The 22,524-nt window shown below is 44.8% G+C and overlaps 1 protein-coding gene across 1 annotated transcript in view; it reads right to left on the bottom strand.

Moving 5' to 3' along the window:
• Positions 1-22,524, bottom strand: part of TUBGCP5 (tubulin gamma complex component 5) — a 1,250,274-nt gene that overhangs the window by 490,417 nt on the left and 737,333 nt on the right. The gene's annotated exons all lie outside the window — the stretch shown is intronic.

Below are 22,524 nucleotides of genomic sequence, written 5' to 3' on the forward strand. Positions count from 1 at the left end.
AGTAGTCTAGCAACACTTGTAAAGTTGATATTAAGATGCTATCTTGGAGTGCCATCTGCAAGGGCGTAAAAGCCTGCACTGTTTTGATTTTTAGCAATAAAATGATGCTGGTAATTCAGTTTCTGAATGAGCAGCCTGCTTATCAAACTCCCCTTTCATAATGATCTGGGGCAAAACCATAGTGCACCCATGTACCTCTGCTGGTACATTCTCCTGACATCCCCCAGCGACTGCAGGCAGGCTCCAAGGTGAAATGCATATTCCTGGACACAGCTGCTAGAATACATTTCTAACAGCCACAGGAGTCCTTTTTCAGTAGACAGACAGGAGGAAAGGGCGGTGTCAGAGTAGCCCACAGGAGAGGTTTAGTCCAGAGGGGCTCCAAAATCTTGGATTTTGTTGGGGTACCTAAACTTCATACACCATCCCGACTTCCTGTTGACAAAGCACACTCGGTAAAACATCAGGAGGCAAAGGTCCCAACAAATATTTTTTCATGGCTGCGTACTAGACTGGATTTCTTTTCATTGATTGAAAAACCCAGATTGTGAGGAATATTGACTGTGGTTTCAGCATTCTTGCGACAGAATGATGGATTCTCCCGTTATCAACCAGTAGTTCAGATAAGGGTACACTGGAATGCCCTCCATGCAAAGCTGTGCTGAGACAACTGCGAGCACTTTCGTGAACACTTGAGGTGATGACAATTCCAAAAGGGAGTACCTTGAATTTATCATGAACATGACCTAGTTTGAATATGAAGTACTTCTTAATATGCGGAGAGCATTGAAATATGAAACTATTCCAAGATGGCGGCAAACTGAGGAGGACCTGTAGCGATGCGCTCCATCCCCCCTCCGTCAGCATAAATACTAAGATATCACTTCTAGAAGCAGCTAAACACCTCCACATGACGGGGAATGCAAGCGGACCCAAGAGGCCACTTGCCTCTTGGGACAGAGACTTGCGAGGGCACGATCCGTAGGAACAAACTAGTCAGAGACCGCCCGCGGTAACGGGCACAATGATCCGCACCGGAAGGCATTGAAAGGGGATCCCGACCAGACAGAGGGGTCTGACGACGTACTTGGGAGGACACACGTCCCCTACCCTCCCCGCCCCCCCACCCCCGACAGCAGCAGGGGCCCTCACAGTCCCGGTGCAGTGCAGGCAGAGATCCTTGAATGTCGGCACCCGCCACTCCCCCACCCGAAGCAGGACGCGGGCCGCTACCTGCTGCAGTGCAACAAAAGCAGACTCCCACACAAGGAGAGGGAGAGATCCTAGAGGGGGCAGAGAGACCGGCCGGCGACTACCACCAGACAGAAGGGGACAGTGGAAGGCTTTGAGCCAAGAGAGCAGCAGGGAGCTAGCTGGAGGCACAGGGGGAGGAGACAGCCCAGCAGAGGCGTAGAAACTGAGAAGAGGGGAGGTCACCTAAGACCTGAGGAGGCTAAGGAAGTGCGCGGCCACCCCACGGGCGCACTGCGAGGGCCGCATCCCTGTGGGGCTAAAGGGACTCAGATACCGCTCCTTCCCCCCAGCATTAAGTACAGTAAAACAGCAGTCTGCTGGGACCCAGACAACTAAGGGCTGGCAACCCGGGTGAACGTCGGCAAGGGAACAGCAGAACCAGCAGTGAGGGCTGGTGGGGCCCCACGCCTGCTGCACAGAACCCCCAAAATACGGGAGGACTCATCTCAGCGCATACCATCCATCAAAAGGCAGGAGCCCCGATTCCAGCACCCTCCCCCAGGCACCCCCTCTCCTGCGATTCCTACGGGCAGCACAGGCTCCTCTGTGGCAGTGAGGGCGTGGGACCATGAGCAACGGGCGGGGCGGAGTCCTCCGGAGCGGAATCACAGACCCTAATACCAACACCGAGGGCTGGGAGACCCACAAAGTGGCACTCGGGAAACCCCTTAGGCAACGGGCGTCAACCGCAGCCTGGGAGAGGCAATATCTACAACGGCGCACACCGAGAGAAGCCCTGTGAAGACCCCCTTTGCCCAGAGCTCCCTTGCCTGCTACTTTGGATAGTGAAGCTGGATTGCAGACGAGCGTTTTAAAAGCCTATATGTGGCTTTAACAATCTGCTATGTGTAAACCACGCCCCCTATTCCTAGGTGGCAATAAAGGCGACTTCCTGTGCGCACGCGCACCGAGAGAAGCCCTGTGAAGTCCCCCTTTGCCCGGAGCTCCCTTGCCTGCTACTTTGCATATTGAAGCTGGATTGCAGACGGTATTTACTGCGTCTCAAATGGTCTCCAAAAAGACTTTTACAGACTCTGCAACTTTACCTAACATCTACTCTTTCTACATTTTCATTTAGAGAGTTTTAAAAGCCTATATCTGGCTTTAACAATCTGCTAGACGTAAACCACGCCCCCGATTCCTATGTGGCAATAAAGGCGACTTCCCGCGTGCACCAGTGCGCGCGCACCGAGAGAAGCCCTGTTAAGTCCCTCTTTGCCTCTTCGCCTCAGCGTTGCGGCGAAGCGGGATCTCGCAGGCTCCTCTGGTGCGCCTGGGGGCCTAGCACTGTAATGTGCTCTACTTTAAAAACTGGCATGCCAAAGGGCTTGATGCCGGAAAAACGACCAGCTGCCACAAGGGCGGTTGCTGTAAATACTCAGAAGTGCTTTCTTAATCAAACTTCCACCCCGAAACCCTTACAGAGACTCACATCAATGAAATCTGGTTTCAAAGATATGGTCTTGATGAACATACGAACATTTGGTAAAGATCAACATATCGCCATGCCATCAACAATGCCAACTGAGGGTTTGACAGACCTGATGGTAACTATTCCTGTACTCCCCTTGAGAACTGATGTACAAACAATGGATATATTAAAGGTTGCATAAGCTAACTGTGATAATAATGCAGTCATACAAGCACGAGTTACTTCTAGTGGCAGCCCGGTGCCAACTGGCTACCACTATAGGAAGCACAATTCAATCACAGATAACAGCCTCTTGGATAATGTACCCCAACAGCGCAAATGGCTACGATTGATGGGTCTGTCATTGTGGGGGATTCTGATGTGGCTGTAATTGATCTCAATTTATCTAACTCCTGTTTTTCCCCACATTTGCTTCCTGAGAATCTTTCAAAATCACCTGTAATGTTCTCTAGTAGTGGTATAAGTAACTACAGCGCAAATGTTTCTTATTGTGTTCCAACCCCACGTAGACCCACTACTATGCATAAATCTAAAATCGACATTGCTCCTGAGAATTGCATGGAAGGTGGTACGAATTTGGTGGAAATTGCACTAAACGCTATACAGTTATCATTGTCAACATTAGCCAAGCTATTTGAAACACTTTACGGTAAACTTAATGAAATGCGGTTCAAATTGAAACACTCCTATCATGGCAACATAAGACCACGTCCATGATACAGTTTAAGTGCCCTTCATGTCTTGCCCCAAAATTACTCCCATCTCTGTGGCTGTCGCCTCTGAGGTTCCTGAAGATGCTCAGCCCCCTAAAATGGTGGCGTCTCAAACCCCTGTAGCAGAACCAATTTTTGCCAACGTTCCGCAAATTGATAAAACCATTTGCGCTCTTGAGAGTAATGATGAATTCCTGTGCCCCCACACTGGCCTTAATATCGAGCCGCCTAACCTTCAAAAGGGCCTGAGTCATATCCAGTCAGAGAGTGATAAGTCTTCTCAGGCTGCGTATACTATTTTCTCCAAAAACACCAAGCGCAGCTCTTTATCGACTTCTCATCCTCAAACTAAATTGCAAAAGAATCAGACTAAAACAAAGAACAATAATAGAAACAAAACAATGTATTAAAAAAGACTGAATCCCCCTAATAAAAACACAATTTTGGCGGCTCAAAGAGTCTCGAAAAATATCAGCATATTATGTTTAATAAAGTGATGAGACCAGTGTCTGAAGCTTTAAATACACTGGCCCCTTATGCTCCTCTGGATGATCTTGTTAAAGCAGCATTAGCACAAGGAAAACATGACAATTGTAATGTGAGATCAATTCGACCAAATCATCTACTACGAATGAGAAACTCTGCTTTGCATTGAGCATCAAAGAATTCAATCGACAGGAGATTAGGAGAGCGGTTGACGACTATATGAGCAGTCAACCATCAGTTTCCACTCCAATCAATAGCGATAAAACTCAAAATGCTCGAACAACAGACTGCTCAAAGAGTGTAGACCTTGCAGAAAGATGAGAGATGAAATCTCCGCTCAACACATTGCGGAGAATAAGTCTACGCCCCTGCTTAAACCTGAGCACAGTCCGATGAACGGAATGGCGAGTGCTCAATACTCCTCTGACAATAACCATCAGTATCAGAATGCTGCTGTCCATCCTGATGGTAATATAACAATGTCAACTAAGAATAAACATGCTCTCCTGGCCCAAGTTGCTCCTGAGATTCTGCAACTAATTCAGTCAGTCATACATACAAAACCTAAGCCTCAGATGAATACTGCTAGTCCTAATTTGACTTCTAAACCATCAAACAATGGTCCCTTGGAGAACCACAACAAGAAATTCCCAGCAAATTTCTCACTTAGGCTAGCTTGTAAACCTAGCCCGTCCATACAATATGATCTAAATCGAAGGTGTATTTTGGCCATTTTTTCTGATATTCCTTTGCTTGAAGACATTAACACTGCTGATATTGCATTAGTAGTTTTTTTGTCTAAAACTAATTTGCATTCAGTTCGGATCTGGATGAATTCCAGAGTCAGCCAAAATACCATATGGTTGGCAAAAAATGAACTTCTAACGTTAGGCTTTGTAATCAGTACTGACTTTATGGAAGTGAGTGAGCTTAGTCGCAACCCACAGTACCAAGCAAACAAGATCAAAGTCTTCCCTACGGCACCACAGCAAGCACATTGACATGTAAAGAAAGAGAATGCACGTGTGGAGTAACTACCCACTCTAACTAGTATATGCAATGAATGATCAAAATATCTCATTCATCAGTTGGAACACCAGAGGATTTACTCACTTGATGAATAACAATGAAAGTTCATTAATAGATCATAATATTCTTATGTTGCAAAAAACGTGGATGATGTCAGTTCCAGTGTGGGACAACTATGATCTATTTTTTAATCCTGCCTCCAAAGCGAACTCTGGTAGACCAACATCTGGATTGCTTATAGCTATCAAAATAGATCAAGGTATCATAGCCCAAGATTGGGCGTCTCCTAATAAGTATATGCAACTGGTAAAAGTGAAAATATACAACATGACCTATGCCTTGATCAACGTATACTGGAATCCGGTGGGAATATCTGATGGAAGGGTCTTAAAAGATTTGGGCAATTACTAAATCTAATTGGAATGGACCCTTCAATTTCCCAAATTATCATTGCAGGTGACCTGAATCTCGACTGTACATCCGAGAACCCATCTAATAGTAACCATATATTGGCAAATTGGCTAACTTTTGTGTCCCATCACAATCTAGTTAAGCTCACTGGAGCTTTTCCATCGGATATTCCCCCCACGCCCTACATGGAGGAGAGGCTCTTGTACTTCCATTATTGATTTTATCTATGTAAATACCCAATTGTTTCATTGTATTTCTGATTTTTGCGTAGTTGAAAACAACCATAGTGACCACAATAAATTGATAGCACAGTGGCCTATCTCCAAGATCAGTGTAATCGAACATAAGAATTATCAACAAGAGTGTTTAACCGTGAATGCTAGTGGAAATCGACTCTGATGGTCAGCAAAATCATTAATACAATTCAATGCGCACATGGCTTCTCAGCTTTACAAACTGAGAGAGGCATCTCCTGACCATGCCATTGTCTACTCAGATATGATGCAACATTTCCAGAGCTCCAACATCCCCAAGAATGCATTATGCCACACATTGCCTCGATCTAAAAAGCATTTGTTTAATTGGGAAGTTAAAGCCAAGAAAGCTCATTATCGATTCCAAAAATGAGAAGCCCTAAAAGAACCTTTGTCCATGAGGGCCTCGATCCTGGCAAATATCAAGACCAGATATAATAATTGGCTAAAGGCAATGCGAGCCAAAATATATCAGAATGATGGGGAATCTATGTTGTCATCATTACAATCTAAAAGTATTGCGAGAACCTGGTCCCTTTTGAATCAAGTGGCTCACAATCCCCAGTCTGTTGCGCAGGCCAACAAAGCTACAGAGCAGAATTGGATTACTCATTTTTCGAATCTTTACGCCCCACCCTTAAACTCTCCATACGTCAACATTAGGGATGGTTCTATGCACGTCCGTCTAAAATTTGATTTGGATGATATTCAATACTTTTTTAAAAAATCAGTCAGTCGGGAGCTCGTGGCCCAGATGGTCTTTCAAATCAGACCCTCATAAGACATCCAGAATTATGGGAAAACTTTTTGTATAACATATTCTCTCTAATCAACCTAACGCAAGCCCTGCCGACAACATGGAAACACTCTATTATAGTTCCCATCTATAAAAAGGGGGATCGAACATCACCAACTAGTTATAGACCCATAGCGTTATTAGACGTCCCAGGAAAGATTTTCTCTAGAATAATTCTGAGGGAATTAAATGAATGGACATTGCAAAATCAACTTAGAGATCCCTTTCAAATGGGTTTTGTTGCTCGTGTCGGAACCAATCTCAATTTGATCGTCTTGAATATGTTCAAATCTAAGTATGCGGCTAGAAATCAATTGCTATATATAGCATATATTGATTTTTGATCCGCATTTGATTCCATTGACCGCTCAATCATGTATCATAAACTTATGCAGTATAATTGCCCTCCTTCCATACTGTCCTTGATTATGTTGCTTCATTCGAATACGACAATGCAAGTTAGACTAACTCTTGCAGGCAAACTATCTGCCTTTTTCAAAACGTATCGAGGTTTCAAACAGGGATGTATATTGGCGTCATCCATATTCAATCTGTTGTTGTTTGACCTGGGGATACTCTTGCGATCTGTTCAATCTGATCCTCCAAAATTGGGTTCTCAGGCAATTTGTCATCCATCATATGCAGATGAACTTATACTCCTTTCACAGACTCCTAAAGGACTACAGACATTGCTTAATGAATTGGATCTGTATGTTTCTGCTAATAATTTGATCAACATACAAAAAACACAAATAATGGTGTGTAAACCTCATGTAAAAACAAAGGTAAGATCCTGTAGTTGGTATCTACAAAAAGAGATCCTTCTAAAAGTTCAACACTATAAATATCTGGGTATCACCATTTCAGACTTTATGTCTAATGAGTCAATCGAACATGAGATGAGTTGCAAACTTCAAACTCTAATATCCCAAGCGAAAATTCTAAAAGGCAAATTTGGGAAATTTACACTGACATTATGCAATTCTACCAACGAAAGGTGATTCCCTGCCTAATCTATGGTGTTGAGACAACTTTGCCGAGAGGATCATAACTGGTGGCATAAGTTTGAATCACGTTTTTGGAAGCAATGACTTCACTTACCCAAATCCACACTGCTACCTCTTATTCGATATGAATTAGGCTTACTTTCATTGCAAGCTCAAATCAAGTGGAGAATGTGTGCATTCTTCAGGAAATCTATTATGGGGATCGCTACTTGTGGCATTCTAGGTATTATGGCACAACATCTACTGGCTCGAGAACATGTGTTCACAAAGCTGTGGTGCAATTACACACTGCATGCATTAGCTGATGCCTCAATCACGTAACATTTATTACTTTATAATCCCCAACGAGCCAAACAAAAATTGTATCAACATGACTGGATTGAGAATCGTAACTCGTCTCAAATATAAAGACTATAATACTCTCCTGTTTGGGCACAAAAGCTTTCGCACAATGGCTGATCATCTTACCAAATGCCAGTCACCATACACACGCAAACAATATCTAAGATTTAGGCAGAATCTATGGCCGACAAGTGAAATTATGGCCAAAAGGAAATTAATTTCAACGGAATTGAATTACTGTCGATTTTGCTTAGATAAAGCTAAAAAAGAAACTTTGGAGCATTGTATAATGGTTTGTCCTATGTTGTCTTCCCAACGAAAAATCTATTTCAAGAAACATCTAGTGAACACTCATTGTAACATGGAAATGAGTGAAATTTGGCAACGTATATTCAATAGCTCTAAATTAGTGTTGCGAGTCGCAATTGCCCATTTTTTGTTTGGATGCCATCTTCCCGAAAAGTTGAAGAATGAATAATGTAATCCAATGAAATGAAATGGTGCTATATGCAATTGTCTATGTATGTTTAAATATGCTATATTGTTTGAAGTAATGAGCTACATATTATGGAATACTACAATAATGTGTATGTATCTTTTCCCCTTTATTTTCTTTCTACTTTTGTGACGTAAAGTGATGATTGTTATATTTGAAAGGATGATTTTATTATCCAACCACATAAAAACAAAAAAAAATATCTACACCAGCGCACCCCGGTCCGGGGGGGGGGGGCGACCTCTGGGGGGCTCTGGAGGCACCCAGATCCAGGCCAGGGGCCCTCTACGCAGACTACAGGAGGCATCAGGAGCACCACACAAGCCGCCCACCTGGACATAAGCAGTGCCAACACGAAAAATAATGGGGCAGACGGACCAGGACACCACACGCTCAAGACCTGGGGGCCCGACCCACGCACAGCCATCCCCCACATACAACATGAAACCGGAGCAAGACACAAAGGAGCAGTGGGGACAGTGGGAAACAGGGCAGTGGAGGGAGAAACGCCTAATCCTGGTCCCCAGCGACTACAAACTCAATCCAGGTGGACAGGGGGGAGATTGGGACAGGCGGAAGGGCAAGCACCTCCAGAGGAGTACAAATACCCCCCACTATGTCAGGAAATAGAGGGAAGTCGGCGGGATCAAGGAAAAACACCCCCCCAGTGCATCACGGGAAGGCTCTCTGCAATGATGCTAATCCAGATAAACAGAGGAGGGGGACCAGCCTGCTACAGCACAGGATCCATCACATGCAAGGCAGGAGAGCCAGAGCCCACCCTCCCCCTCGAGGGCAGCAACAAAAGCAGACATGGAGATGTGCTTCCAGGAGTTCTTGAATACAATGGCACAGGCGTTCCAAGCGCAATTCATGTCCTTCATGGGGGATATGAAACAATCCCTGGCCAACCTGAGGAGGGATGTCACAGACCAGGGGGATCACACAGACATAGAAAAGTCCCTGCAGTAGGTGATGGAGGACACCCAGAACATGGACATAGCCCTAAAGGAGCTCGCGAGAGTCACCCACATATTGAGCTGCACCTAAAGAATAGGTCCCGTAGATCAAATATTTGAATAAGGAACCTTTCAGAAACTAACAGACCAAGAGTTGAGCAGCACAGTTAACCGCATATTTGAAATCCTCCTGGACAAAAATCACATGGGCGACATCCCAATAGACAGGGTACACAGGATCGGACCCAAGAGATTAGAGCCGGGGTGAGACCACGGGATGTGGTTGCGGCACTGGCCAGATACCCGCAGAAGGAAGCGATCCTCGGGGCATCACGCTCGGTGGAACCAGCTCGCTACAATGGGCGGAGGTCCACCTCTACCAAGACCTGGCCCACGCAACTCTTCTCAAACGGAAAGAAATGGGGCCTCAGGGTCCTACAAGTTAAACAAATACAATACCGGTAGACATGCCCCTTTGGGCTGCTATTCCAATGGGAGAGCAAACAGCACAGGATCACAAAGCTGCAGGAGGGACTTCAATTGCTGAACCTAGAGGAGGAAGAAGAGACGGCAGAGAAAAGACGCCCGGCTGCAGCGCTCCCACCGCAACAGACCCGCGCTGCAAGGCCCACAGCTCTTGAATCCCCAGGGGGAGGCCTCAGGGGCAGATAACAGCTTAGAAAAGAAATTAATCCTGCCAAGAATACAAAGGAAGCTGGAAGAACTATCGATTACCTTGACACAGGGAGGGGGACGGGGCACAGGAGCCGCTCACTTGGAATGCAAAAGGGGGTTTTAGGATACCCCACAGGAAGACCCTGGGAAACCGTGAGGGTCCAATCCCCCTCCAAGGCGGGAGGGGGAGCGGTTAGGTGGATGGACCCGCCAGAGATTAGGGGGGTCAGAGCGGGGCAGTTGGACAATGTTGGGGGGAGGGTGGGTTCAGAGCCCAAGTTGGGGGTGAGCCCAAGGGACCACCAAGAATGGAGCATCACCGGACCAGAACAAGGACTATCCCACAAAGATGCTTAAACTCTTATCACCCGGTAAAAGGGAGGAAATTAGATAGACACCTAGCGCACCACACACCGGATGTCATTCCACTCCAAGAAACGCACATTAAGAAAACAGACTCCCACCGTCTAAAGATAAGCTGCTTTCAAAACAATTATACAGGCCAATTCAGCGACAAAAGTAGGGGGGTACTAATCGTAATCAGAGCTCCCGGCCCAAATCACATCCACCAAGACAGATAAGGGGGGGGGGGCAGATTTGCTTTCTTCACGATGGAATTGGAAAATACCATTATCACACTTGCCATGGTATATGCCCCAAACGCAGGCCGGGATGGGTTCCTCCGAAAGGTTCTGGCAGAACTTGAGGGATTTGCACAAGGGGAAGTACTCTTAATGGGGGATTTCAACCTGGCATGGGACCCCTGCAGGGATAGAAGCGCCTCTACCCATAGCCAGCAACCCCCGCCGACCCCAGCTCTTCAAAGGAGGATGGAACTCTTAACACTTCAGACCTATGGGTAACCCGAAGGAGACTGATCCGGGATTCACATACTACTCTCATGCCCATCAGTCCTTCTCCCGCATCGATTATATATGCGGAACATCTCCCCTAGTAGGCAGGACCCACTCCATAGACACTCTCTCAATAACCCTGTCAGATCATGCCCCAATAATAGTGACGATCAACATACAACGCCCCAATCAACAGCTGTGGCAATGGTCTTACCCGAGAGAGGCCTTGTCGGATGTGGCCCTTTGCGCGGACATTGAAACGAAAAAATCAGGGAATCTTTCGAGCCTAACAGGGACACAGGAGTTGCAGAATCAATAATCTGGGACTCCTTTAAAGCCACGCTAAGAGAGGAACTCATTGCTATACGCGCATGCTGGCAAAACCAGAGGGGCGCCGTACAAACCCAATTAGAAAAGGACCTGCAGGATGTAATGGGTAGACTATCACGTAATCCCACGAGAGCGCTGCGTCAAGAACGCCAACATGTCAGGGGGAAACAAGCTAAAAAGACCAAATGGAGACTGCTACCAGTTAAGCACAAATACTATTTACACTGCAATAAAGCGGACAGACTTTTGGCTAGACAGCTAAAGCAGAAGACAGCAACTCAAACGATTAACAGGATAACCAGCCCCCAGGGAGAAATAGTACACTCCACCTCCAACATAGCGGCCCAGTTTGCCAAATTCTATGAGACCCTATATAGCTCGGATAACCTGGATGCGGAAGCCCATCTGGACTTCTTGAACTCAACCACACTCCAGAGCATACAGCAGTGCAATGGAGGCAGACATTACTCAAGAAGAGGTACTACAAGCAATTAAACACCTTCCTTCGGGTAAAGCCCCAGACCAGAGGGGTATACCCCGGAGTTCTATAAAGCCTTGCGGCACCTATTAGCCCCTAAACTAGCAGCGCTATACAACACCTTCCAAGACGGGGAGTATCACCCCTTCGATGGAGGAAGCAAAAATTCTAACCTTCCCAAAATCAGATAAGGATCCCACTCAATGTGGCTCATACAGACCCATCTTGTGCTGTTGGCAAAAAATCTTAAAGATTTGGCACAAGAAATTGAGGAGATAAAAAAGGAACTTGTCACTACTCTAAATAGAGAGGAAGTAGTCGCCATCCTTGAAGACATCAACAACAAACTATCTGGATAGAAGACAGAGTTAGAAACCAAAAGGATTCGCAAATTCAAACGTGACACATATGACTACTTGAAGAATGAGGAATACAGCTGGATGGACAAATACGGACCCCCTTTGAGAAAACCTAAGACGAATTACACCAGTGAAACATCAAGCTCAGGGACGGAAATAGAAAGAGAAGCTACTAACCAAGAAGAAGAATCAGCACCAGGCACATCAGGAGCAACAGGTACGACAGGAACACCCAACAGAAACAGAGTTCCTTTTTTAGAGAGAGGTAGAAGAGAACAAGAAGGTGTCAAAGAAAAACAAAAGGGAAGACCGAACACAAGATTACAACAAAAGAAAACCTAGTAATCAATCTATCTTCAAGAGTCCTTACATCCAAAGAGAGACAAACCCTACAGAAAGGCCTCAGTTTTGTTCCCACCTACGACAGTACCCTATTTGAGTCTAAGATCGCACTGTATAAATTGATTCGGAAGATGAAGCTGAAAGTATTCTTCAGTGAGCTTGAACAAGATCACCCATGTAATAAGGACACCCTGGATCTCAAAGAATTTAGAGGTAAGAGTAACTTTATTCCACCAATTTCAGTACCATCCGTAGAGATATTTCAAAAGCAGGTCTCTAGAGATCTTGAGAAGATCAAATTTGGTCACCGAAGACACTGCAATATGAAACCGCATGAATTTAAATTGATCAGAGATCTGTATGGAGACGAATCATTAACTATAAGCTCTGCGGACAAAGGAGGGAGTCTATTTTTACTAAACAGTTGTGATTACGACCAGGAGTGTGTGAGACAACTCAATGATACCAACACCTATGCCCCACTGGATAATGATCCTACAGACGAGATAAAAATCAACCTTGAGAAGTTGCTAGAGAAAGCTGAAGACCTCAAATGGATCAATCATAACACAAAGAAATTTCTATCCAATCCACATCCACAGAAACCTCATTTTTACACTTTGCCGAAAGTTCACAAAGATCAGCCCAAGCCACCAGGAAGACCTATAGTGGCAGGGATAGACAGCATTCTAGAACCTCTAGGGAAATATATAGACTATTTCCTCCAACACTTATCCAAAAAACGAGTACCTATATCAAAGATTCCACGCATTTCCCACAACAACTAAGAGCAATACGATTCAATTCTAACAATATCTGCTTCACGATATACGTCACAAGCCTCTATACCTGCATCACGCATGATCTGGGGAGAGAAGCAGTGGAGTGGTTACTTCTACAAGAATATGACATACCGGCACAAAAGGAGTTCATTATGGCACTTCTCGAATTCATTGGCAATAATTCATACTTCCAATACAAAGATTCATACTATTTACAAGTTGCAGGCACAGCAATGGGGGCCACTATGGCCCCCTCATATGCTAATGCCTTCAGACACAAGTTTGAGACCGAGCACATATTACGAAACCACCAGTGGCAAAATAATCTAGCGATCTGGATCAGATACATTAATGACATTTTTGGTATTTGGACAAACACAGAATCCGAACTGCTATCTTTCTTTAACTTTCTCAACAGCATGGATCCCAGGATTCAATTCAGATATGAACATTCGTGCAAAATCATACATTTCCTAGATGTTGAAATAAAGATCACAGAGTATACAACCACAATTTTCCGTAAGAGCACAGACCACAACAATCTTCTACAAAGATTGAGTTTCCATCAACCGAGCTTGATCAAAAATCTCCCCTATAGCCCGATGCTACGGGTCAAACTGATAGTCAGCGATCCCACAGATTATCAAAAGGCAGTAAAAGAGATGGGGGAAACATTTCTAGAGAGGCGCTATTCAAGAGAAGAAGTAGAAGCGGCAACTGCACGGACAGCTACACAAAATAGAGAAGACTTACTGAAACCCAAAACCATCAAAAATCTGAACCTCCATTGGTTTTTGTATCCAAATATTCCAGACAAAGCAGTCGTATCAGAACAATAATCAAGAAAAATTGGAACACTAGCGTGTGATCAAAGAATAGAGCATTTGTTCAGAGAGCTCCCAAATTTTGCTCATCAACGCAGCCAGAATTTGAAAGATAAATTGGTCAGCACCATACCCCCATGTAAGAAAAAGATCACTGATCGTATTGGTACATTCCCTTGCTTAAGTTGCAGCAACTACAACTACATCATGAAATGAGAGACTGTCAATCACCTGCACTCTGGCGAAAAAAAATCAAACTGAAAGACTACGCCACATGTGACACACAGAACGTCATCTATCGGATCAAATGCCCATGTGGCCTCTTCTATGTTGGCTAAACACAATGCACGGCCAAAGTCTGGTGGAACGAACATCGATCTTGCATTAGAAATCACACCGCTACTTCAGCGGTAGCCAGACATTGGCAAGAAAAACAACACAATCTGGCGCAGATAAAATTTGTGATTTTAGAAGTAGTCCATCGACTCAGAATGAAGAGATAAACTATATGTGCTTTCTGTAACATATGGCAGTGTACAGCAGGTTGAACTCCTTATGGACTGGACGAGAACTATAATTAAAATTTGAGTCCGATGCCATTCTTCCTTTTTGAATTTCTGCTTACACTGTGATCATGAATCTAGTGTACATTTGCAAATTTTAACTAACATGTATCAGCTATGGTCCATTGTGATATGCATTCTGTTTTCAGCGATTGGTTCACATGTGACATTTTATTGTAATTTTGATTCAGTCTCAGAATGGTTTATATAATTAAGTACATGCGCCCGATGCACTCAGTTCGGCGCCGGTCTTGGTGCTATTTGTATGGCCCCAGAATGTTATGGTCCTTGTATGGATACTGGCGAACAGATAAGGAGTGAGAAGGCCAATTTACGCACTATGCTTACACGAGTACCGATACCTTGCAGCATTAATACCATTAGCTGTATCCTAGATTGTCCACGTTGCCATGGAGGCAGCCCCGCCTCCCTGTGGCTTCACAGAGGGTGGGACCCGAGGCATACGTGTAGCAGCCCGGCTGCGGAACGTCGCCTCGTTCCCTGCTTCCATGACAACACTTAAATGTTTGAGTCACCATTCGCGCTTGCGAATGCGTATGGCTTCAAGACAACTTTTATTGTTGAACTAGGTAAGCGATCCAGCCATACAGTTTAGAAGTGAGATGGCTAACTTACGCACAATGCTCATAACAGTACCGCTACCCTGTAGCAGAGACACCATTAGTTTCACATCAGGATGTCAAAGTTGCCATGAAGGCAGTCCCGCCTCCCCGTGACATCACGAGAGGTGGGGCCCGAGGCGCACATACAGCAGCTCGGCTGCGGTGCGTTGCCTCGCCCAATGTTACCATGACAACAAAAATACTTGAGACAGCATTCGCGCTCGCATTCCTGCGAATGAGTTTAGCTTCGAGACAACATTTACTGCTGATAAAGGTAAGCGATCCAGCCACACACAGCCACACATACTCTCTTGATTTTGCTGTATACTCACTAGTTCCTACTTCATTTTGATAAGAGCAACGACCGCTTACATGCTCCGCACGTCAGTTGAAGTCTTACATGAAGTATAAGGTACAGCCCTTGCACTTTAATGTATTGAGATTGTACAGAATTCGTTTACAACTTTGTTGACATAAGTTTTATTTTATTTTCTCATCAACTCATTGGGACACATTGATGGACATCGTAACCATAGGTATGTGTTTTTCTGTTTCTGCATGTTCTTTTTGAACTGATATTTGGTTGTATTTAATCCAATTTGACAATGATAGAATTTGTTAGTCATAGTTAAACTAACACATTGTGTACAGTAGAAGGTTTTGAACCGAAATGCATTGGCTTATACACATGAATTCTTAACCAGTATATTTGCCTGGCCTCATTGAATTTGAAATCATATTATTTGATGAAAGAAATCCAAAGGAATGTGAATAAACAGTTCCTTTGAGTAAATCTCAATGATTATTATTTTTTGTTGAGAATATTTAGTATTTTTGGAAAATGCATGGATAATACAGTACCCATGTGTGCAGCCCTGTTCAGGGCCAACTGAGAACACCAGTTCTAATAGGGTGGATCCACTCTATTTTTTCTTTTCATACTGACCCATGGCACTGAAACATTGATGCTAAAATATATAACGGAATCCTGGCCTGAAGACTAGAGAACCACCTCCCACACTTAATCCAACCCGATCAATCAGGGTTTATTAGCCAGAGACAGACCCACAATAACATTAGGCGGGTATGCCACATCCTGGAAAAGACACAGATGAAGGGAACCACCGCGATTCTCCTCTCTCTCGATGCCGAAAAAGCATTTGACAGGGTAGAGTGGCCCTTTTGATTCAATACAATGGGGAAAATGGGCATAGGACCGAAATACTTGGCAATGGTTAGAGCTAACTATAACACCCCAGCGGCTAGAATCCTGGTTAACAGGGAATTGTCGACCAGAATTACGCTCTCCAGAGGAACTAAACCGGGGCGCCCCTTGTCACCCCTTCTTTTCGCAATATATTTAGAACCGTTCCTAGCCACTATTGGTATGAATGGGTACATAAAGGGCATTCCTTTTGTGCGGGTGGAATACAAGATAACGGCCTATGCCGATGATATGCCTCTCTCACTAGGGACGCCTGAGGCATCCCTCCCAGAAGTGCAAAAGGAGATTCAAAGGTTTGGGAGAGTAGCAGGGCTGAAGGTGAACCCGGCCAAATCCGAGATCCTAAACCTGACACTGAGGGCGAACGAATTAGCGGGCACAATAATCATCCCAATTCAGGTGGGTATATTTGAGCATTAAAGTACTGGGAATACACCCGACCCAGTCCCTCCGGGGTCTATATGGCACAAACTACCCCTGCAAGTCGAGCAGTTTAGTAAACAGATGAAGGGAACCACCGCGATTCTCCTCTCTCTCGATGCCGAAAAAGCATTTGACAGGGTAGAGTGGCCCTTTTGATTCAATACAATGGGGAAAATGGGCATAGGACCGAAATACTTGGCAATGGTTAGAGCTAACTATAACACCCCAGCGGCTAGAATCCTGGTTAACAGGGAATTGTCGACCAGAATTACGCTCTCCAGAGGAACTAAACCGGGGTGCCCCTTGTCACCCCTTCTTTTCGCAATATATTTAGAACCGTTCCTAGCCACTATTGGTATGAATGGGTACATAAAGGGCATTCCTTTTGTGCGGGTGGAATACAAGATAACGGCCTATGCCGATGATATGCCTCTCTCACTAGGGACGCCTGAGGCATCCCTCCCAGAAGTGCAAAAGGAGATTCAAAGGTTTGGGAGAGTAGCAGGGCTGAAGGTGAACCCGGCCAAATCCGAGATCCTAAACCTGACACTGAGGGCGAACGAATTAGCGGGCACAATAATCATCCCAATTCAGGTGGGTATATTTGAGCATTAAAGTACTGGGAATACACCCGACCCAGTCCCTCCGGGGTCTATATGGCACAAACTACCCCTGCAAGTCGAGCAGTTTAGTAAACAATTAAAAAACTGGGGCCCTCTCTCAACATCCTGGCTCAGCAAATCAACGCCATTAAAATGACGGTCCGGCCTAGACCTCCATCTATTCCATGCCCTACCCATCCCAGTGCCAGAATAATTCTTTAGAACCGTGTACAAACATATCGGCACATATATCTAGAGGAGGAGGCCTCCAATGGTAGCACTCAAACGCCTAATGACGCTGACCAAAAGAGGGGGGCTAGGTCTACCGGACCTCTACATGGATTTCCGGGCAGCACAAATTAGAATAATAAAAGACTGGCTTTCCACTGACTCAGGAAAATCTGGCACTGAATGGACCAGGTAGTAGTGGGTGCCGCCCTGGGGGAAGCCCTTTGGCTGCACAAAGATGACCGTCCACCTAATATGCATAAATCAGAAATAACCGCCATAGTGAAGCAACAGTGGGACTGGCTGGCGCGAGTGAAACAATTCACGACCTTCCCTTCCCCCTGCACCCTGATCTTTGGTAATCCCCAATTACCCCAGGCACTCCCAGAGGGGCATTTAGAAAGTGGAAGGAAGCAGGCTGCACCAAGATTGGGGAAATGTTCCATGGGCTAGATATAAAACCATTCCCTCAATGCAAGATAGAGCTAGGCCTCGTGGAATCTGATTGAATGCAATACCTCCAAATTCGTCACTGGTTAATGGTCCCCAAGATGCGGGCAACGGCCACGAGGCCCCTCGCAGCCTTCCAAAAATTTCTCTCAACCGACCCAGGGGATAAACGGCTAATATCCAACATTTATAAAATAGGCCTAGAAGCGGAGCACTTGCAACCCACCAAATATATGCGGGCCTGGGAGGACACACTTGGGGAACCCATATCGGAGGAGGAATCAGAGGGGTTATGGCAAGACATCCTTAAACTAACCCAAGCAATTCAAAAATCGGGAATTCTGGTACAAGCCAATGATGAAATGGTATTATACCTCGGCAAGACTAAAACAGATATTTCCTAATGCGACGGATATGTGCTTGTGGGACTGTGGTGAGGTGCGAGACTGAACTCATATCTGGTGGGGCTGTCAGAAACTGGTGGGCTATTGGAAACAAATAAACCAACAATTACACACGATCTTAGGCACAGAGCTGCACAGAGGACAGAGAGGAGATACTATGCATGACGACACCGGGCCGGAAGCAGTGGGCAAAAGCTACTAATAAGGCCTATGTGATTCTCTCACTGGCGACCCTTCTGGTCATAGCTCAGAAATGGAAAGCCAAAGAACCACCAACAGAACAAAACTGGCTAATGAAAGTGTGGCACTTTACTGCGCTGGAGTGGATGACTTGTATGTTGCAGGGATCCCAGACTAAATTCGCAACTGACTGGGAAGAGGTGATGGCCTTTCTAAACGATGACTACAGGAGAAGCTTTTGCCCACAAACACTCTGCATCCTAGAAATAGGGTGATGGCCAATTTGCGATAAAACATTCCGGTGGAGGGGGTGAGGGGAGTTTTAGTGGGTTTGTCGCCATATGTTGATGGCAATGTTCTTCAAGAAAACCAATAAAAATTATCGTTAAAAAAAATATATATAAAGTATGCATCTTTCAAATCCAATGTTGCCAGCAAACAGCCCTCTGAGTAGGAGAATCACCTCTTGTAACATTGTCATTCTAAAAGTTTGTGGTTTTACATATTTTTTTGCTGGCTTTAGATCCAGCAGTGGTCTCTTTGTTTTGTCTCGCTTTAGAACAAGAACAAGTACAGAGAAAAAATCCTGGTTACCTGTGATAGCGGGAATTGCTCTAACGCTCTTGTTTGAGTAATGCCTGAATGTGTGCTTTTATAGATGTCCTGTTCCTTGGAGGGCAGATTTGGGAAACTGGGACGAGATTTAACCACTCATGGCTGAGCGCTCTGGTTCCGATTTTTGTTTTGGCATGGGCACTGTAACAAGCGCAGCTGGTGTTTCTGCGGGTCTCGGTGCTTAGAATTGCTCTGCGTCAATGACTCAAATGCCGTTTTTGAATGGCCCGCATGGGAGTGTTTTATATGTACAGCCTTTTTGTCATCAGGGCTAAACTCCATAGCTGGGCCCGACGCCTGCCTTTCTGAGCTGGCGACTGGATTTTGGGAAATCACAGGTTTCCCAATAGTGGTCTCCTTGGTTTCATTTTCGAATCCGGCGCTGTCCCGTTCGCCCTCAATGTTTTCGGCGACTATGGAATGTTCGACGGATGCCTCAGTCTGCATCGCGTAGGCCGTCGATCTTTGAGCGCCTTTGTTTTAAAGAGCTTACAGGCTCAACACCTCTCCTCCTGATGATCCCGTGGGAGAGACTAATTACACATCTCCATTGTCAAAGTTGGAGGACAGGGAGATCATTTTCAAAAGAGGGAGAAAATACCAAGACATTCTATAATAGTGTAGTCTATTGTAATGTATTTCCCCCACTCTCCCTATTATAACGCCTAAAAAGACCTGGAGACGGCGTACAGCTGATCTTCTGAAATCACGAGGCCTGCTGCTGGAGAATACGTTATGGGTGTAGGGACTTCATCTAGTGATCTTCGTTGTGGAAATAATCTTAATTATAGTCTCGCTCAATCTGGAGCATAACAATAGTATCTTAACGAGAACTCAGCGTATAGAGACTAACCTGATTGTGGTAAAAATCTGAGAACCTCGACACGTGAAGAATCATGGGTACTGTACATGTAACAGTAGGGATAGTATTATGGGAACTCCCGTCGATGTCTTATTTTCAAAATCGGAAAAGAAAAATTGTAACGACTAGATGTCGGCCTATGCAAAGCTTGGGATTCTAAGCCGATCCACAAGTCTCAGAAATAAATACATATATAATTCTGAGGCTTGTGTGTCTATATGTGGCTGTGAAGGAAAGAGGCAATACAGAATTACAGAGATAGTTCCACAGCTTTAGGTTGTGACGTTGCCATGTTAGGGTCACCTACAAAGTTGGGGATCAACCGGGCCTCAGCGCACAAAGGTTGACCAAGAGGGGTTAGAGTATCTCGAAGACCGTGTTAATTCTAAAGAGAAAAAACTATTCCACAGGGGGTTCAATGTTTGTGGTGTAATAACAGGGGTAAGTGCTTGGGGTTGTTACAAATCAACCACATGGTAGCAATACGTTTGGAAATACATTTTTGAGTCAAATTTCACAGCAGCAGAGACCAAATTGGCAAAATTCTTTTGGTGATGAAAAATTATGCTCCCGTTCAGGAAGGACAACTTTAGATTTAGCACATGTGATGCTGGGACACAAAAAGTAACCTGATGCTGGGGTAAGCTGGAGCTGTCCAGTAGCAGATGATTCAGGTGTTGATGGACACCCAGAGGTGGTGGTAAGTAGATCTTGGGTTAAGTGTATCATGGGTTTTCAATAAATGATAATTAGTAGAAGATCACCTTCTTTAACATTAAGCCTCTGGCTTTACCTGCTACCAGCCCTCAGTCATGCGGTCCTCTCGCCTCTTCATGTCAGACTGTGCAGACAAAGCAGTGAGCGATATTCTGTGATCAAAGGGTATTGAAAGCTTGTAGGCCAGCTGGTCCCTCAGGGTCAAGCAGTGGGAAGCCTAGTGACAGTTCTCTGGTCATAGCCTGGAATCTGCAGATACAAGCAGCACTTCGCTACTGGATGTGATCCAGGTGGTTGCCACAGCAGAGCTTCCAGCTGATCCTCTTCAGACTCAGACTGCTTCCAAGGTGGTTTGGGGCTAAGGTCAGCGATTGCCAATGTGCACTGCAGAGTCCCTAACTTATAGGGCCTACTGAAAGTTGTGTAGAGGCTGAGGACACAATCACAACCTTGCATTCTTTTAAACATTTCGAAGCACCACTCAGTGTTACCACATTGAAAATCTCCCAGGTTTTTTCCTGGGCATACACACATGATGTAAATTCAACCTTGAATTCCAGGCACCTTGTCACATAGATACCCAATAAGCTCTTGGCTGGACTGCATCAGATTGTCTAATGCAAGAACCCCACCCCCAAGCAATCTCGGTCAGATAACTGATCCTCAGTTGTTGTTTACTTGTGAATGTTTTGGCAACTTACAACATAGTATCACTGCTAACATTGTCTGGGGCTCGCACAGATACCTGGTCAAGGTTAATTGCACAGGAAAACAAAGGGTGTCTTTTGGGAACCCCAACCTGAGCAGCTCAAAGTCCCTCATAGAGTACAGTACACATACTTGTATCCCTAACGGGGCTTTGAATTTCGACTCATCAGGGCAAAAAGGTGAATCAAGACAATGACAAGGATTGTGAGGCTCACCTAAGAGGGAAAACACAACTTTCGACCTAAAAGGTCTATCTATATACATGATCAGAGAAAATAAAGCTAAAGCTTTGAACACAGGATTTTGCAGTCATGGTCAGCTATCTATATACTACCACACCTTGAGAAAAGATCATGCAGGGAAGAGGATTTTTGAGCACAAGTACTAGTAAGTACAGTGCTGTGGTAATAGTGAGTGTAAAGATGTCTGAAAAGGAACTGGCATGCAGTACGTGGGAAAGGAGTGAGAAAAGTGCATAAAATAATGTAATTAAACATGGCATGCCAGTCATTGCTCGGCCAATTGTTTCACACATAATGTATTTTCATTCTATTTTCAGTGTTCAGCTGCTAGCCAAACCATTTTCAACCCTCTCGGACAACTCTCTGACACCTCTCCATCTCACCAGCACGGTATTTGTGCCCACTGTAACTGCAAACCCCCTTTACTTGTCTGCATGCCTTCTTTTCTTTTCCACCTAATGCTGAGCGCTACAAATATAGACTCTGCCTAGCACAAACAAAATTTGGAAACAAAAATGGTGCACACACGTCAAATGGCTTTTTTAAAAAAATAATATAGAAGGGTAACAACATTTTTAAATCATGCACTCCATACTTTTCATCTATGTAATACGTTCCAAGAGGGGCTAAATGCCACCTCTGATGGACCTGCGAGTGTACAGTGGTCGGTGAAATAATTCTGTCAGGTGGCCACTATACTGAAACTAACTTTCCATTTCACTTGGTCTAGTTGACTTTAATATGCCTGTGTCAGACCATTGCTTCCCTTCTGTATCAATACGATGTACCGACTATTTCACAACTGAAATCTGTCACCCAACCACAGGATTGAAGCCTCCAATGATGGAATCATTACAAT

Source organism: Ambystoma mexicanum, chromosome 7p, assembly GCF_040938575.1.
Source record: "Ambystoma mexicanum isolate Mex_15411 chromosome 7p, UKY_AmexF1_1, whole genome shotgun sequence".
Taxonomy (NCBI): domain Eukaryota; kingdom Metazoa; phylum Chordata; class Amphibia; order Caudata; family Ambystomatidae; genus Ambystoma; species Ambystoma mexicanum.